Source organism: Bombus pyrosoma, linkage group LG12, assembly GCF_014825855.1.
Source record: "Bombus pyrosoma isolate SC7728 linkage group LG12, ASM1482585v1, whole genome shotgun sequence".
NCBI classification, from domain to species: domain Eukaryota; kingdom Metazoa; phylum Arthropoda; class Insecta; order Hymenoptera; family Apidae; genus Bombus; species Bombus pyrosoma.
In genome coordinates, this window is record NC_057781.1 from 10,518,283 (window position 1) to 10,538,442 (window position 20,160).

Below are 20,160 nucleotides of genomic sequence, written 5' to 3' on the forward strand. Positions count from 1 at the left end.
GTGATCGTGGCGGTGGCGATCGCGTGCCACAGTGTCTCTCGTTGCTTCGATTTATTGGACCTGCAGAGATATTCGTGTGGGAAAGCTGGATAAAATTATACAGAATCGTTGCACGCGTAGAATTAGAGACGCTCGAGTTCTTTCGCTGAATTCAATTTTATTAATTCGTACGCATACGTAGATACATCTCGCGTTGATTCCATAAATCTTGTTGTAGTCGCATCTTTCGAAACTCCGTGTGTTCGTTCTTATTTCTGAAAATATCACGCAATCTCGTTAAAATTTCTCGCCACCTTGCTTTTTCGTGCACGACTTCCATTTGCGGCACAGCCAATCAGGCTACACGTGTCTTACACGTGATAACAACGATCGTCCGAATCCCAGGAACATGGTTTCCCCTAGGTGACGAAGTTAATTGCTCATTTTCTCATCTCGTTAACTGCGCCTCGGTCTGGAACACGTCGGTGACGTAGGAAACCGAGCACGTGTAAAGGAAATCGTCCATCGATCTGACCACATGTTGAACCGAGCAGCTTATTATTTCGTATATTACTTCGATTTGTAATATTAATTAGGTCTGTCGTTCTTAGCGAATTTCGAGGAAATTAATAGGAAGAACTTCTTCAAAATTATTATATACCGCGTCAATTTAAAAAATGATTTCTAAACGCGCTTGTTTAATCCATGCATCGCTTTATTACGCGATCTCGTTACAGGTATTTACTGTTTCATGGAATTACGTAAATGCTTGTTTATGACTCAGAGTTGTTTTTCGTTACGATATCAATGTACGTCTTTTACATACGTAATCGTCTCTTTAGGAAAATATTTCTAAATTGCTCAAAATGTCTGAAAACGATTTTACCAAACGAAGATGGCTAAGAAGCGAACGAAAGCGAAAGTTTCACGCAGAATTCCAGAAGATTAAATTCCCCATTACTTCCTCTTATTACGTGCTCGATTAACTTTCCGGTGCGAGTGGAGCCACTAAATCCACCGGTGTGTAATTAACCAGCAGCGGCGTAACGAACCGCAAAAGCATAAAATTCTATTTTCTCAGCCAGATGTATTCCAGTTCCGTTCTACTCTTATCTCTAATCTCTGCTGTTAATTACATAATCGCGGATACGCGGCTCGCACTAACAGGATATATCACGTGTTTCTCATGTTCTTGCGCAGGAAATGATCGTAGAAAAATGAATTGCGAAACAGATTCGAGGAATCTCGTTAGTATTTCGACACGTCGATCAATGGAAATATAATAATCACGTGCGATTCTTTTATCCTTGTTACCGAAAGAAATTACTGTCTGATTTAATTACTCGATGCGTTAACAGTTTTGGAAAATTCTTGAGACAAATGATGAAATTTGTAATATCCATAATGGACATGTGTGAGAGAAAAACTGTTGAAATTGTCGAGACGTTGTAATTTCCAAGGAATTGTAGAAATCGAATCCTGGAACACATACTTACGCGTTCATACGCTTAAAAGCGAGAATTCTATATCAATTTTAAGTCGATAACGATCCGCAAAAATGATCTATCTTTATGAAATTTTATAGCCACAGTCGCTTGGTGTAAAGCTGGAATTTGGTAATACGTTCTATTCGTTAATATCGCGATCCAAGCATCCATTAGAATGCAAAGTATCTCCGAAATAAATGCAGTGAATTTTTCAACCGAGGTGTTCACGAAGTTTCGAATGTGAGTATAACGATCGTTAATAACGAATTTTGACAGCCTGTCAATGTTGCTGTCACTTTTAATAGAGATATCAAACATGTCCAGTATCCTGCATCGTAATTAATTACACGTTCGATCAGGCGTTAAAAGTCGTAACACCGTTTCATTCGACAAAAAATATTTATGTAATAAGGCGCACGTATCCTAATCGAATGATCGATATCGTACGTGAAAAGAAATTTGAAAATAATCATCGGGTGAAAGTCAAAGCCAGAAAACGCAACGATGTAATATTAATGCATCATTTATTTAACACCTATGATGACGATAACATGAGATGCGCTTAAGGTAGAATAATCCGCTAGGCAAAATGTCGGTTGTGCGTGCGTGCATGTAACGTGTGTGTGTGCGCGCGCGCGCGTATGTGTGTGTGTGTGTGGGTGTGTTTCTTCGTGTTCACGATATGATTTATTAATTCTATGGGGAAGGATGTAAAGAATAATTGTGACAATTCGGGTAATAACTATTTTTAATTTGCTGACTTGGAGAGATTTCAGAATTTCTGCAGCGTCCGGTGTTATGATACAATAATAATAGTAATGTATATATATATATATTTATTATATATATATGGCAAGATCATTGGTCAATAAATATTTCACTTAAATCTGCAGTCAAATTCGCCAAATAATTAATCCTTTGATCTTCCTCTCCGATTTCTATCTTCCTTCAATAAGTTAACCATCGTGATAAATTCAACGAATCCTATCAATTCATTTTATTCAACGGAAATGATACATTCTACAGGTTGATAATATTATTCAAGGAACATAGATCTCTCCCTTTGAATTCTTTTCTATCAACGATCGTTTCGTATCGTTACGATCTATCGAATCCTTTTTCTTCTTCTTCTTTTTCTTCTTCTTCTTCTTCTTCTTCTTTTCTAATTATTTGGAAAATTTAGACACGCCTGTCGGTGGCCTAATTCTCTACACTTTATACGAACTAGAGGCTCTGTTGTTCCAGCGATCGCGTCGGTCGGACATAGGTATATCATCAGTCACTATGAAGGTAATAGTGCGCGCAAAGTATTCCTCCTCTAATACTATCTGAATTGTACGCTAATAGTAGATCCTTAAAGTAAATTAGGTAACACTATGTACACTTTTTCGATGCGGGCTGAACGATTCTTCGCGTACGTTCGTCCGGCCGTATAACAAAAGTTCGTTCCTCTCATCCGCCGGCTCTCGTCTCAGCTCGGAAAATCAGCGGATGAATCATCTCCTAGCACGCTAATATCACGTTTGCGTCGTTTACAACTACGCTCGTCCCTCCTCGATGACGTTCCACGAGCGCACCCATGTTCGCCATTTTGTCGCTACGTTCGTCCGAGCGCTGACAGTTTTCGTTGTTCTTCCGATCGTTGGTCGCGGATTTCGAGCTCGTGTCTCTCTTTTTCGCGGATTCACCCACCGGATGTTGCGAATTAGTTCGACCCACGAGACTCCGTGGCTCGCTTCTAGAACCAGTAAAGGTCTTTGGAATCTTGCACTTGAGACTCGAGACCTGCAACACCAATCAACACACGAATTTTTAATTTTCGTAAAATTAAGAACTATACATATATACATTAAATTGAACGAAGAACAACAACGATGACACGAAGAAAACGATAAATCTTCGGTTTTCTTTCATCTCAAAACGACAGAATATCTCATCTAAGAAGGACAGATTTATCGCTGATTTCACCGCTTCATATGCTCTTCATACGTGAAACAAAATGTTAATTAACGAATCGTTATCAACAACCTAAGTGCGTAATTTCGTATGTACGCGTTATTCGAACCTGATAATCAGCCCTCAACAGACCCTTCTATCTCACACCGAGTAGTCTTCCGTTCACCAAGGTTTGTGTCTCGAAGCAATCATCAATTAGACTGGAACGATACCACTGACGATCCACGACAGAGCTTTCACGCACAAGACAAGTAATTGGTTATATTCGAAAAGATAGGAATGACTTTTTCGTTGGTGCGGGGTCGGCTCATCGTTCATCGAAATTTATAACGCGGCCAGCCGCGTAATAAAAGAAGAGTCAACGTTTTGACGGATGCGAGGGTGCAGAACTGGTGATGGCACCCGCTGAGCGACACGGACGGACAAACCGATGGACGAACCAAGGCAACGGACGGTCGAACAGAACGAACGGATGGGGGACCAACGGAATATGTCACGAGATCGAACAGTTAAGATCTCATGTTCCTTGTAACGGTTGCACGCATGCGTCTATAGCTATCTTCGATCTTGATATCTTCGAAGACTGACCCTGCAGATCATTCGGCTCCCTCCTCTCCTCGTACCCCTCGACCAGCCGCGGCTCCGAGCGAATCATTGGTAATTGAGAAGAAGCTTGACCTGACCGAGGATGTTTGTTTATTAGCGTAAAAGTGAAGCGTCTTGGACGAATAAAATTTCTAAGGTAAAAGCATGCTCGCGAAGAAAGTATTCCGCGGGAGAATTTCCGCTTAATTCCAATCGATCGAGACCCCGATTGATCACGATGACCACATATCTTAATCATTGTCAATGGACGCAACATCGCCCGATGTTACATGTCCGCTTGTATATTGAAAGTCTATTGGATACGTTGTAGTTTCAGCGAGCAGGACGAAGATGGACGTTTTCAAATACTTAAATTCCCGGCACGTGGTGCACGGCACGGCCGATTAAGTTCGTATCTGTCGGCGCACACGTGTCAGCACGTGGATCTACCTGCTTCAAAGTCAGCTACGTGTGCGTCCCGCGCGTTACCATATTGGCGCATGCACGCTGAAAAAAACACGTAGCGGAAGCACAAAAGATTCGATCTCTGCCGGCGAGTCAGAGAACGCGAAGCGCTGTTCGATAGAAAGCTGCTCGGCCGGAAAATGACGATGGAACGCGTCGTGAGAAGAAACTGGTACACGCTATCGAGTGTTTCGACGATCGATGAACGTAAATTGATAAGCTACGTTTACATACTTTGGAAGTTTCGTGCTCCCAAGTCGTAGAGAGCATCCTCCACCGGGAATGTTTAACAGATCGATTGTATAAATTATAACGTAGCTTCGCCTTATGGTTAGAAGTTTTTCATTAGAAGTTTGGAAGAAATTTTCATTAGAGCTAATAATTCAATTTATTTTATATCGCAATTATTATTATACCTAACTTCTATCTGACCAGCTATGTATATATATTTTGGATGTAACGATACACTTTGTGTATTTTTATTTTACAATCTATCAATAGAAGAATAAAATCCATCATGCTCCAAAGTATCGACGAGTGAATATATCTAGCGATTAATTATTGGGATATGGCGGTGCACAAATCCCATGTATCTATAGGATTCGAATGGAAAGCGGAGAAGTTTCTGTTTCATAATCGACGCGGGTTCTTCCTCGTAAATACGAGAGGGTGACTCGGGAAAGCCGGCGAGCACCGGGCAATATTGTCCACGCTATCTGACACACCATTTACCAGCAACACCCCCGTCCATTTTGTTCCAGCATATTGGCCTCGCATACTCGGCCGTGAAAACGTTATAGGCACGTACGCGGCTCGCATAAATCGTTCTGACACTTATGGTACATTATTTGCCGGCTGCGGCCCATCGTATTGAATTAGGATGCTCTCTCACGGAGATTATGATCGGAGCGGAGAAACGATACCAGAAGTCGAGAGCCGGTATAATATGGGAGTATTAGTAGGATAAAATGCACGATTATTACTATTTTTGAATGAGACCTTACTTTGCGAAATTCACGTGTATTTAATAAGCATTTATAAATATTTATTATTAATATAAAGTATTGATAAATAAATATTTAATAAAAATATTCTTTTTCAAAACGAACTGTCCTTGCTGAACGACGGTTGCTGTGAAATATTCCTTTCTTGTAAAAGGAATACACGGTGTTTTCGTTGGAAACCTCAAACGAACACAAGTCGATGAATACGAAGTTACGGACGAACGCACCTGTTATGAATGTTCCAGCATTCAATATCGCGATATCAAAGAGCATAGCAGGACGGTACAAGGAGGAATTCCCTTCGGTCTTTTCGACAAAGAAACAAAGCGCAAAGTCGAAGGAAATTCGGAATGAAACTCGCTGAACCCGAGAATTTTGTAACTCTGTTCTTTATGTTCACCGAAAATTTAATCACGCGCGTGTTACGCTTGAAAATAATTAAACGCTTAAAACTGGTGCAAGTATGCACAGGCCTGCAATAACGTTATGCTCGGGATGCAACGTATTTAATTAAATATATATCTTTAAATATAAGAAACTTTTGTCGTTGTTTATGTATTTTTATTCTACAAATACGTACAGAAAATTTAATGCAGCGATAACGCTATCTTTTTATCACCGGAACCTATTTAAATTTAATTTCGCAAAAACTTATAAAACTGGTATCTTGTAATTGGTATTGCTTCTTCGATAATGAATAATCCGTGTTCTCGTTGCTTTCGTCCTTAACTTCGGGTGGCAAATTCAACGTCAAAAGACGAGAGTTAGGTATTTGGATTAAATTAAATCGAACACCGCCGCTTTAAAAAGCGAAGACCCGACCCTTGCGCGCAGGGACCCTTGCCACCGACGAGGGATACGTAAGCATCGAGATGACCCTTATCAATGAGGGTCAACCCCTCATAGTCTGAAATCCAATATAGTCGTGGTAAAGGAGAGTCCCTACTTTGATTCACCCCGTTTCGAAACTCGTATGCACCGACGAGCGAGTATTAATTGGAAATTAAGCTTCTAAATCTTTGTGCCTTTAACGTTTCCCATTACTCCGAGCCTTTGTGAGGATTCTGGCCAATACAAGCGAAGAGCGATCTCCAACCATTTCGCGAAATTGGAATGTTTGCGATCTCGTTAAAAGATGAGACTGGATTCCTGTCGCGTATATCTCACGCGATATAAAAATTACCCATCGAAATCACATAGACTAATTACATCTGCTATCAAGTACCGTGCAGTTTGATCGACTTTACGGATGGCGGTAGCCCAAGTATAAAATATTACGTTCGTCGCTGCATTTGTCGTTTTGTGCCGATCCTCAAACACGTAGTTTTAATATTCTTGTAACGCAAGATCGAATTATTTCGAGTCGTGACGCTCTTAAAGTACATGCGCGAACTGTCTCTTCGAAAGTAATCAAAGAAGAAAAAGGAGAGCTTGGCGACGTCCGTCGCCTTCGTGGCGCAACTGCCCTGTCGCGTCGAAAGGTTCGTAACTCGCAAAGGTTCGGCCAGGGGTTAAAGGACGAAGAGGACGCGCGTTCGCCGCGGAGGCAGCTCCGGTTCACCGGAGTGTCTTTTCGTCCGCGAACGAGCCGACTTCGAGAGATCGATATAAACCGGCAGCTTTCGACCACTCCCTCCATCCGGCCGGCTGACCAATCGAGGCTCGCTAGCTATCCCCGGCTACCCTGGTGTCCCTCTTTTCCATTCTCTTCCCTTTTGCTCCCGCCGGTGGAAGCGGTGCACAAGCGTGGATTACGTGACGTCACCGGTCGACGCCATTTTCGAGGCGCGTGCCAGAAAGGCCCGGCTGCAGCGACGCGCGGATCCAGAATATTCTCTCTCCGGAGAGAATGTCCCACGCGGACCAGAATTTATGGCGAACATTCCCTGAATTAATTCTCCTGGAAATATTGAGAGCGCCCCGCTGGACCCTTTCTTTGTTTCGACTCGCTCGACCGCGCGAAACCGCTTGACCGACGCTCCGCGACCCCGAACTGCCTCCAAACTGCGCGCTCATTTAGGATACTGTTTCGTTTTCCAGTCACTTACGTCGTTCCTTTCTCTTTGCACCGATGAAAAGACGAGGCTGTCGGGGGATGTGCAAGTGAAGCGCGTTCAACCTTCGGACGACGAATACCTGGATCACTTTGACCCGCCATCCAAGTTCCAATATACGCGCAGATATTATGGAAGACGTTACTTTTCGTAGTAAATTTTGCGTTTATCGTCCTTAGGAAATATCCTTAACGGTATCAGAATCTATGTAATAAGAGGCCGATAGTTAATTCCAACTACGGTCCTTCAAGTTTCGCTCTGAAGTTGAGTGACCCTACGCAATTACGTTTCGACATGGTCGGATAGGAAGCGAAGATCGAACGATGGATAGCTGAAGAAAAAGACTTTGTAGGCACCTTGCATGTTGTACGGTATCTATGTATTCAGGGTAGAATTATATTACAGAATGTGCTCGATCGTCGAAGTAAGAATCAAGAGGAAGAATAAGAAGAAGAAGAAACATTTCCTCAATTAAAATAATATCACGTTCGAAAGGAAAAATATTGTAAATAGTATGATCGTAACAAGCCAATAAATTTCATGCAACTGGGGCATATTAATTACGCAAGCAGCGAAGTGTGTACGAACGAAGGGTTGAGTGTATCATCACGACCTATAAAATATCGTGCGTGAAATTCAATTCAGCATTCACAGGTGAAATCCGTGTTTCGATTTAAGTCCATTTAATTGCGAGCGAAGTCCGCGACGTCGCGTCGCGTCGCGTCGTCGCGACTGCGTGTTCGGAAGCAATAGATTTCGCGATACCAGTCCGTCGCTCTTCCGCCTCGGATAACGAATCTCGCTCGTAAATTCGTCTCTGCTCGCGACCGCCGGCGAATTAATGTTAACTCTGGAAAGATAAAAGTACGTGAACTGCATTAAATTAACATCCCCGGATCCAGTTCCAACGTCTCATGAATGTTGCTCTTCGGACATCGGTTTTACGATTTCCGTCGCGCGTTCTTTTCCAACTTTTCAACTTCCTGTTCCAAGATACGTCTCCCTTTGATTCTTCTCCGAAACGCTCCCCTTTTGTCGTTGTTAATACGAGTATAAAAACGAAGCCTGTTATTTCATTTCTTATGGCGCAAAGGGCTAAATAAAGTAAGATTCGCTTTCGTTTTCCGATAAACGTAACGGTTAGGTTTCCTAGCAATTGCGCCCAACAGTGTACCGCGGCGAAGAAACGAAACAGCGTGCAGGAAACTTCAATCTTTCCAACAGATTTCTCTTTCTTGAATCGCTGATCGATTCTGCGAATCCGCTTCCACCGTGGGAAAAGAAAACGCAATTATCCCGTTGCCTTAAGACAATGCCAGTTCTGTACAACTTTAAATCACAACTTCCGCCAATCTTCTATCGGAACAATCTCTCGTACTTCGATTCTCGCGAATCTTCTTTCCTTCGTCTTGACCAAAAAAGAGAAAAGAAACAAAGAAAGAAATAAAAAGCAGAAGAAGGAAAATAAATAAGAAAATAAGAAAACAGCGAGTAAAGTAACGAACAGGAAAGTATGGTAGACGTAGAAAGAAAAGTGAACTTCCGTAGTTGCATGAATTATCGTCGTGGTCGTCGTCGTCGTCGTCGAAGGCTCGATCACGCGTTGAATTCGTCGATGCAACAGCCGGTGACGGCCAATTAGATTAATGATTTCGCAGAAGTAATAGACATACGCGCTGCCGGTAGGGATAGGAGGGAAGGGGGAGGCATAAAACCGCCGACAGAAACGTCACGCGGTGCGCCATGACCATCTACAGTTGTCCGGCGTCGTCGGACGTCACACGGTAATTGCGATTTATTTCTCTTAATCGCGCTTAAACGGCAGCCAATTTATGCCGACCGAGTTAATTTTACGCAATTATATAATTACCAGTCAACTCGCGGCACGGCCTAATCGGGGTGCCAAGCGGCGTTCTAATGGCGGTACTTCAGATTCGAAGACGCCGCGGGTTCGCTTTGCCGCGCCGTTCCCTCGTGTCGAAACCCACACCGAAATTACCTCCTCCGCCATCGCAATACGAAAGTTTATTGTCAACGCTCGTGAAAAAATCGTCAGGCTTTCGTCGATACGAACGCGATTGTTGCGTTGCGTTTAAAAAATGTGAAAGCGATGGGACTTTTCTTTGTTGTTGCACAGTTCTTTGTATTTGGGATTGGTAGATTGGAAATTAGATTCGTTTGGATGAAAAGGGGCATTTTTAAATTTCACGCAGAACATATCAAACATTTGGTTTATTTAGACGAAGAAGATGGATGACTTTATTTCGTCAGAGTCCCTACGCCTCAAGCTTATTTCGTGTGCTCGTCAAAACGCCAAAAGTCAGAAGAAGCTACTTGTCGTTAATTCCTTTGATTTCCCCAAATCCTCGAAATTCTGATTTCTTTTTACGTACCTACTTCGGCAAAATGGCCCGAAATCTGGCTGCTGGATGGTCGATGTGGTTTTTCGGGCCGACTCCTTCGATCGTGGAATCGATATTCGTTCGTGGCGAAGAAAGCGGACACAGCCAAGCAAGTCCTTCCTTATTTATTCATTAATTTCCAGAATCGATGTTTGACGACGAGGTCGCGGCTACTTGGAAACAGCGAGCGTGCACAGGGCCCTTACGGTAGCACACGCCAGTTAGAATAGTGAGCGTTGCCGGCATTCCGGCGAGTAAATTCTTGAAAACTCGTTTGGTCGGTCCGATCCGCGAACCAACTCTCAATCTGCGCCCCTGCAGCGAGGCGCGCGCGTGCGAATGTAAGCGTTTCCTAAATTGGCCCTAAATCTCGGCCCGTTCGTCCCTGGCAGTCTCTCGGCCAAAGCAACGCCAAAATTTTTCGTAGGATTTCTCCGTGAAATGTCCCGTACGCACCGACGAAATTTTTCGTGAATTTCAAGAGGAGCACGCGTTTGGAAATTAATTTTCTCTCGGAGAAGTTGGAGAAGAGGTTTAAAAACGTTTGGAAAATTATGCGTCACGAAATGGCTCGTGTTTCAGAGATTATCGAAGACATTTGTAACGTTTCAAGCTAAGTAGTTTCGGCTTCTTTTGGTATTAGAATTCTTTCGAAAGTAATACATTGCAGGAGATCGCTTTCTTTAATACGTGATCGTCAAGCTGAAATGTCCAAAATGGCTACCGAAAGAGGGTTGAAGCCATGGCGTATCGAATCCGTGACAGCGAGAGGGATGAGAATGCTAAAGCGAAGCTCTAGTATCGATTTTCATCGCTTGAATTCAACATACGTGGAGCCTGACCATGGCATACCGCTCTCTCTCCTTCGCTACAAACCCTCAACACTTGCTTTATATTTTAAAACAACCCTATAAGTATCGCGTAAATACTTTGCATAATAATTTTTATAAACAAACAGCAAAGAATCTTGCGTTTATAAATTTTTGTTTTAAATTCATGTGGAATACGAGTTAAATAAGAAAGAAACTTCGAGAAGGTTAACACCCGTTTCTTCCATTTTATATCGTACAATTTTCCACGTCGACGATCGAAATATTTTCTCATACTGGGAATTGTTTTAAAGAATATACCAGCAACGCGAGGTTTATTTTGATCGAACGGCAGCTGATCGGTCGAAATAAGCTAAACATCTGTAAATATATGTAACTGCAACGCTACAATTCCAGAAAAATAGTCTTAAAATATCGTTGGCAGCATTTGACAGTCGCTGACAGTGGAACGTCAAAGTCGCTTGACAGCCACGGTGTGAACTGTCAAAGCGAACGCGCGTCAGACAATTAAAAAGACATAGAATCGAGGATCTAATAAAACCAATAATCAACGAATTGATGTAAAACGAACAAGCGGAAAAAGTGACACGAAACGACACTATCTTTGATCACATAAATCGCTCTAAGCATAAATTACACTGACAATCGTATCACTCACTATCAACCCCATCGAATGCTATATTAACGTCACGTGTTATCAACCGCATCAAATATCCGAGACATTCGGTAAAATAAGAAAAAACGAGGCAACCGAAGAACACGAAGAGGAATCGGATTTCCCATTACGGAAGACATCACCAACGCGACGACACCGTTCGCGACTAGCAAACGCATCCCTCGAGGGAACGTCAGGGCGCACGATAAAAATAAAGCTCGGTCGGAGACACGGAAATTCTCGAGCGTGGTAGAACGTTGTATCAAAAGTTACGGACGTGTTACATGAAATCGCGTGACTGGCTACCGAGGTAAAACGGAAGGCGTGCTGCTTGCAACGACGTGCAGACAGATGGGAGTGGTCTCTGCAATCACGATGGGCGTGGTGCTTCCACGGCGTGCTGCAGCTGCACTCCGCGTAGCGGCCTCTGTACCTTGCATTTGCCTTCCAACGTGCTGGCAAATCGCGTCACGTGAATATTCTTCCCTCCGTGATTCCTCTTTCCTTTCGGATTTTCCAGAATTTTGATAAATTACGCAACTCTTGCATAGTCGTAAGAACCGTAGTCGTTATTTAAGGCAGAATTATCGGAGGTTTATCAAGCAGGGGTTGATAAAATTGTAAGGGTAGAAAGGATAGAGTCGCTATGACCGAAGAATCTACATTCTTCCCTCGCAAAAACGCTCATTCTCTATTTTTCTAACGCTATGGTAGTTTAGCGTAGTTACAACTCCGCCATACACGTTCGTTTCCCACGCCAGCGTCGAATTCCACCGATCTCGTGCTAACAAACTTTATAACACGCGTGCAATGCTCAATTCCGAACCGAGTTTCTTCACCCTTTGCGAGCAACCGATCGATCCACAGCTACACGATCCGATAGAATCGTGCACGGTGCCGAAAACACGGAAGAAAAAAGAGGAGAACGCCTGCCCGGTGACCAGTAGGTTGCAGCAGAGGGGAGGATGAGCGGGCTTTTTATCCGCGATTTACATGATAAATCTCGTCGCAGGAGGATCGACTCGACATCAAAGTTGGAAGGCCGAGAGTGCAGCATCGTTTGCGGCGGCCGGCAAGAGGGAACGGAGGCAGAATGGCGCGCAGGTAGCGCGCAAGAAAGGTCGGTCGGCCCCTCAGATGCTCGCAATTAATAAGAGCTTAATGGGGGCCGATATAGCGCTGCCACGCTCTCAGGGACTCGTGCTTTCTTCGTTGTTCTCTCCCACCGAAATCATCGATGCCGACGACAAAAAGTCACGGCACAGCCGTAAAACATTTCGCCCCGACTCTTTTCGACTATACTTCCAAGGTGCCCGGGACACGTCACCGCAAAAAGAGCCGCACCGTTTTGATTCCCGCAGTCCAACGTCCAGTTATATAAGAGAGGGAAAGTTTGTCCCCCATGAGCGGATTAGAAAACGCCGAGGAAGAGGAATCTGATGCTGGCGGCTAGGATACCGAGAGAAAATTGTCCAGTAATTTGCTGGTAAATAGACTGTTAGATACTTATGCTTTCATAGGAGACTCAAAAGTGTGCAAATATACAGAAGGTGCATGTGAAATAGGTAAAGAATTCTCGTTGTTATTACACATTATTATAATATTTGGTACGTTTAATCGATGAAAAGGGATCGTTTCGTTTCGAAAGAAACTTTCTGTCGTTGTGTCCCTAAGAATATGAATTAGCGTGCTTAGACATCCACCGTCTGAAATATCAGCTGGTTTCGTAAAATTCTGATTGTATCGTAATTCTTCGAGCATCTATTACTTTTCAGAAAACGAAGAAGATGTACGGAATTCAGGTTTCAACTTATCATACGGTGGATATGTTCGCCGATATTGCGTACGATTTCTCAATATCTGGAGAATAGCTTTCACTTTACACGTACTTAGTACGAAACCCCTTGTAATATGAATCGCATGTCCTGAAATGTTTACATATTCGTAAAACGATTAAAGATAAAACACAGAAGTAAGAGGGACTGAAAAACCAGAAAGCCATACCCTGGAATCATTTAATTTCGCGGCGAAGTATCGACGCAAGAAATCTACGTATGTGAGATTCGTGAGTCTACTCACCGGAGAGGGGTGCGTAATAGCCGTGCGGGTAAGAGGGTGCGGAGGAAGCGTCGACGAAGGATTGCGACGGCGTCGCCGACGGCCAGTCCTTGTAGGAGGCCGCGGAGTGCGCGTGATGCGCCGCATGGTGGCCGAGTCCTCGCGCACCACCCAACAGCAAACCACCGTAACTCGTCACGGTCGCCATGTTATGGTGATGATACTCGTGCACAGCCCTGCGAAATAGATCGTAAAAATCATTCTCAGTATCTCTCTTCCATGAAAACGAATTACTAACGTAATTTCTGGATTATCTGATGCGAAATACCAGATATATCGAGTAAGACGGACGAAACAACGAAGAGCATACGTGGAATAAACGCGTGAACGGATCGAAACGATGGAAAAAGACGGACGAAAATGCGAGGGGTAAAAGAAGGAGGAACGAAAAAGAAGAGGGGAAAGAAAAGGTAACGCGAGAGGAAAGGAGAAAAAGAATCCTCGATATCGTGCCTCTTCTCAAGAACGGTGACAGACTGGTAATTTATACGGCGGCCGACGCGAGATCAGCGCTAAAGATCTCTCGAGCAGGGGTACCTGCTCCCGACGGTTTTCTGTATTTTTCACGTCTCGTTTTCTCTTTGCCTCCGTTCTTTCTCCTTCCCTCTTATTTCTCATCCTCGCCACCGTGTCGCTTTCTCTACGCTCGTTTAATCTATCCTTCTCTTTCTGGCTCGCACCGTTCATTCGGGCTCTTTCCTCGATTTCTCGTGATTTTTCTCCCATTTCTTTCGTCATTTTTCAAAAGACACTTCCCTTCTTTCACGTGTTTCCCCGCTTCGCTCGCTCCATCGTCTCTCGTACCCGCTGCGACATTCATTTTCGAAGGTTTATCCCGGCAGGCTATCGCGTAATGAGCGTGTCGCGCCTGCCGGAGGTGGATTTTTCGAATGCGCCAGGCATCGGTCGCATTATCGTCCGTTAATCGAACGAACGACGATTTCGTCGATTAATCACGGGGCTGGTTTCGCGCCGTGCGCGTGAATGCACCGCCGCGAGATACAGGCCGCGCGAATTTAAAATAGAGTACGTCGCGCTGGAATGACTGCATCGGATTCTCCGATGGGACTCGTCTCTAATTAGAGGTTGCGATGCTGGCGATTCGAACGAATGGAACGCGAAATAGAGAAGAAACGGGGATTCTAATTGGTTCGATATTGTTGTAAATGAGATGGCTGGAAAGGAGTAAGCAGAGGAATGTTAAATGATACGTAATATGGCGGTTTGTGTCTCGAGGTGGTAGATTAGACAGAACTATAGATCGAACGATGTAAACGGATATATAAAGTCAGAAATTTGTGAAAATCTTGTCATTTCATACGTAATTTCTATTTCTTCGGTAAGTTTTTCGCATCTCTTTTACAAGATTGTTCGGATCTTAACGCGAGATACTCGATCGTTTCTTTCTTCGGATCTTCTCGCGTGTAAAATTTTATTCTCCCTATTTTTGTCGCAATCAGAATACACGAAAATCTGTCCATATCAAGATTCGAGAGTATACTGGATGTAGTAATAATTTCCAGTTATTTATTTATCCATATTAATAATATCTTTTATTTTATCCGATAAGAAAACATGGATTTTACGAATAAAATCGAACGAATTGCTTTATCATTTGTGATTTATGGGAATATAATACGAATGTCAGTTTAAAAGGTTTAGAAACATGGTATTAGGACAGATTTTCCTCTAACGTAGAGATATATTTTAAGGACAACACAAGGAATGTTAGGAACGCTCACCTGTGGTGATACTGTGGATAATGCGGATGCCATGGATCCGTTGGACACTCGTAGACTTCGCCAGGATGCTGGCTCTTCCAGAAGGAAGGGGGGAAGTTCCTCATGAACATGGGAGAGATATTTTCTACAACAAAATACAATGCTTTTAATAATTCCTTGTTTATCCGAGCAAATGCAAATTGCCATACAATATCTACAATTAAAATGACGCAATCTTTTCGTATATATATATATATATACATTTCGTATGAAATTTAATATTTTTCAAACAACGTACAATTTTCCTGTTCTAAAACCAAACGTTCAATTTATTAACCAGGGAATTAATGTGTTAATTTGCTACGTATTTTCGTTATCAATTTCTCCAATATCTCTTTTACGTGTCGCTTTTATTTATTTATAATCTGTTCTATCTATATCTGCAAAAGCTAAACTGAAATTGGCTTGTCTTTACCAATTCTGAATTTCATAAATATGGAACTTGCTGGTTAATACCTTCGCAGTCTTAGTAGTCTGACTTTAAGTATCTAATTCTACTGACGGTATCCGGCGCGTGCACTTATATTGATGCGTTTCAGAGACGAAGACAAACAAACCAACGGACTATAACATCAAGGCAAACGTTATTGCACGAACTAAGAGTATTTGTTGATAAAAACAATTCTGCATCTTCTGGGAAACAGTTGCCATATATCGGTAACAGCAAATAAATTAAGCAATAATCCGGTTAACGAGCTAACGTAACTTCATTCCTTGAGGTTACGTATATAACTGAAGAACGAAGGTGTACACGATCGTAAATATCATAGCACACCATAGTTCCCTGAAATTCTCCTTGAAGAGTCTCCAACGATAAGTTACACGGTATCCGTGATCGGTCTACGATCGACTATCCCAACCTGGACGGATCACCGGGCCAATCGGCGCAATAATTTTTATTCGAAAGCTAGACGTTCCGACCGGGCAAGAATGTTTATTAAAATATTTGTATCGTTTCCCACGGGCCAGCACGCGATTCTTACGAGGGCTCACGATAAACGGGTAGTCGGATCCCACGGGATCGAACCGCGCGACAGAAAGGTACCGCTCGGTTGTTTTACAAGCGACCACTCCAAAGCCAGAAGCTTGTCGTGTATCCTCCCGCGAGTCTCCGGGTCCTTGGTCCCGGGATTCCTTTTTCTCTCTCTCTCTTTCTCTCTCGAGGATCTTTCGGCCAATCCAAACACATATTCGAAGGTTGAACCAACGAGACCGAACCAGCCGACGATTTATATTTCTAATTCCTCTTCTTCTTCCTCGATCTCATCTTCTACCGCGACTCGCTATCCCATGGAAAATGTGTCAACTAATTTGGAAAAAAATATTCAATTTACGAATCGTTGTTATTTCTGCATGTTAGTGTCCTTTTATTGCCATTGCCAGCTGTTTCTTCTTCGGGTGTTTTAATATTGTCTGTCGTAGATATATTACGGCGATGACTTGATATCTCCGTCTTCAGCGAACAATATATTTCGAAGGTTCCTTCGTAAAAAAAAGATTCTTTCGTTAAAGGTTTCTTTTCTCGTCGAACGATCGTAGTTTCAGTATCTTACGCCTTGTTATTTTACTTTTTGTTTCATTATATTTTTATCACAGCTTTAGTCACTCTGTTACTGCGTTATGATGATTATGCACGAGTTATTGATGTATCACATGTGTTTGACTGATTACGAGTTCGGGTTTGTTAATAGTAGATAGGTTGTTGTAAAATTTATCTTCATTTGCTCGGGCAACGCGTTAATTATAAAGTTTACTTTGTATGAGTTGACAAGAATACACACGGCTATGTAAAAAGTGGCTAGCGCTAAGGCTGTTTGATAAAACAGAGGCATGAATTATTCATTTATACGTGGCGCAACCTACCAGTATCGATTGATACATAGTGCTCGATGTACAGTAATTTATCTTTAATAGATGACACATACTTACACATGTACGTACATGTGATAATTAACGAGTTGAACCTAACAAGTCAACGATATACTATCACGAAAGAAAAAGACGTTTACGGTAAATGAAGGATAAAACGCCGATTTAAACTCGACATTTACGATATTAAACACGAATACTCTCTAGATTAAAATGTACCTTAAAGTATCTTTAAAGGCTTATCATCTTCGTGACGAAATCGTACAAAGTAATCTGAAAATGATTATTTATAGAGCAAGTCGGTCATAAACCAACGGTTGTACGTTGCACGTTTCAACCTGATTTGTACGAGGCAGATCTAAGAGGGAAGTTTAAACAGGAAGTGAAACATTCTTCATCTTCAACTTACAACCGTCGTAAAGCAACGTAGGAGCGTGATAAAAATTCCAGATATCGATCGATCCACATTCCCAACTCGAGTACATCAAACTCGCATCCACGGTGTGAATTTGACATCGACGACCCTTTCTGGCTTCATCAGTACCACGTTCGCGTAGAATCGATTCCCGCCCGTTTCCCAGTTCTCTGCCCGAGCGTGCAGCCGGTCCGCGGCATCGGCACGGTAGAAAGCCGACCGTGAACGCTCGACACTCTGTTTCTTTAATTGCGTTAATAAATAAAGGACAGTCGGCCGAGGACAGCGGGCCGGGGGTTAGAGGGATGAGAGAGGGGCAGACAGACCCTGGCGGTGGTAGAGAAGAAAAGGGGTGGGGAGGCGGCGGCGAAGAAGTCAGAGAGATGCACGGGGTTGGAGGAAGGACGAAGGACGTTGGAACGAAGGACGTGGTGGAGGCCGGTTTCCGTTCCGTTCCGCTATCTTGCATCTCCCCCGTAAGCAAATCGCAATATTTAACGCGATAGTTAGTCAATCTTTCTTGATACGTGTGTAGGAGGATGATGCCGTGCCGCTCGACCAATCCGCGATACCGGTTACAGCTCTCGAGACGAGAAAGCATATTTTACGCGTTTCGCCGTCTACGAACCCCCCCTTCCATTCTGGCATTCCACGCGTGGGAAACAATGCGGCTCCATGGCTTCTTTATGCTGAAAGTGTCGCGGGTCAGTTGTTACCGGGACGATCCGATACCCAATCGAGTTACAGTATCGTTCTGGACCGTTTGACGATTCGCAGATCGTTACGGGATTTTGCGAATCTTCCTCGAACGTGTTTCCATGTGTTTGAACAAATGCAAGAGAGCACGTGAGTTTATCGATATTCGTGAAACGAGACGAGTATCTTGCCAATTTCACAAACAGAGCGTGATAACTTAGATGTTTCGTACGTATTCGGATGAACATCGCGACAAAGTTGAGAACCTTGAAGCTTTCACGAAGCATTCGAATTATTATTCTCCGTGTCAAATATATTGCTTGATTAAATATTCAAATTACACGGATACCGTATGTATACGCGCATATTTCCAGTCATTATCTATTCCAGCTTGCCATTAACCATCGATCTTTCTAAAAGGTCCATATCAACGCGTAACAATCTGTAGCCGATAAATTGCATTTCCCTCGGAGACGAGACAACAAGTGGTTCTTTGAACCGAAGGAACTGACTCTAACTCTCAAAGCTAAAACTCAGAGAAACATCGCGAAAAGCAATTTCACGAACCGGCGTCGGGCTCGTTAATTTTTTCGGGGTACATTCATTTTCCCGACGAGTTGGTCGGCAATGATTCACTTCCAGCTATTCACCGAGCAACTCGACATCGATCGTTCGTTCGCGGCCGCGATACCGCGATACAAATGTAGTCGGTAAATCTTCGGTGGCGTCGCGGCCTCGGTGTTTCATTTCCGAGAGCCGCGGAAAATAATCGGCTGACACGGGCCGGGGGATGAGTTTCTCGCGTTGGACGTGCTGTTCGGCGTCGACGCGTGGCGTTGGCGCGGCGCCAGAAGATGCCTCTATAAAGACGTCTCGCGTCGCGGTGCCGCGATTCGTCAAAACGTAACCCACGGCAGATTGATGTGGCGGTGCGACCGGATGCCTCGTTATTCTGATTGCACTCGCGGCCACGGCCAAAGAAACGTATACTCACGCTTTACACATCACATACCGAGGATTCGGATTCGCCGAGGAAACTAATGGCGCGTTCCGGGCTATTTTCGATTTGTGTTAATGTCTGTTACCTCTGCGTCCAGGCTTTTGTTAGTCAATTCGGAATGACCGACGACACCGTTAGCCGCCGTTGAAAGCTGTTCTTTTCGACGATTTTGCGTGGCAGAGTGCAGTAGTTGGATTTAAAGTTTGTTGATCGACAGGGTTTATTCTGTGATCGTTTCTCTCTTCTTTTTGACAGTGGTAGAGGGTAGAGTGGAATGTAATAGGTTTGAAGGAAGGTTCCTTCTATAGAGTCGTTTGGGTTATGGAGGTTGTCAAGTTTGAGTTTGTTTTCGTATTACTTTTTCATAACGGTGACGGGGGATGCAGAATTTTAATAGAGCTAATTCCAATAAATGCTCATAATCGACTAATTACCGTACGACGGTGTAAAAACGGTGTAAAATTGATCGAAAAACGAATAGAATTGTGTAGGTCGGGACGTTCTCAATTACGGTACGTTAAATTGCATAGCGTCATAGATTACACGGCAATTTTCATCCGTGTGATCCGCGGCTTGGAGCGAGCGTGGAACGTTGAAAAACCATGACCGTAGACCGAAGACGGTATCGCGACTAATCTCGCGGCAGCCCCTTTGAAGACGCCACGGCGCGGCGCGGCGTCATGTAAGGGCCATGTCAAGTAATTGCGTCTCTGTTGCGCCGCGGTGGCTGGTGAACGGGGCGTTAATTTGACGCCACCGACTGGAACGACGCGCTCAATTTCCCGAACTCAACGTTACCGCCGTTCCCGACGTCGTATTCTCATCAGAACGAGCGGCATACGCGACGCGATAAGCCGATCCCCC

The 20,160-nt window shown here is 43.6% G+C and overlaps 1 long non-coding RNA gene across 1 annotated transcript; it reads right to left on the bottom strand.

Moving 5' to 3' along the window:
* Nucleotides 1–1,971: 1,971 nt before the first annotated feature.
* Nucleotides 1,972–13,463, bottom strand: LOC122573825. The gene is made up of 2 exons (XR_006318824.1): nucleotides 9,924–13,463; nucleotides 1,972–3,251 (listed from the first exon to the last, which is right to left on the bottom strand). It is a non-coding gene; the product is annotated as an uncharacterized LOC122573825 (long non-coding RNA).
* Nucleotides 13,464–20,160: the final 6,697 nt, after the last annotated feature.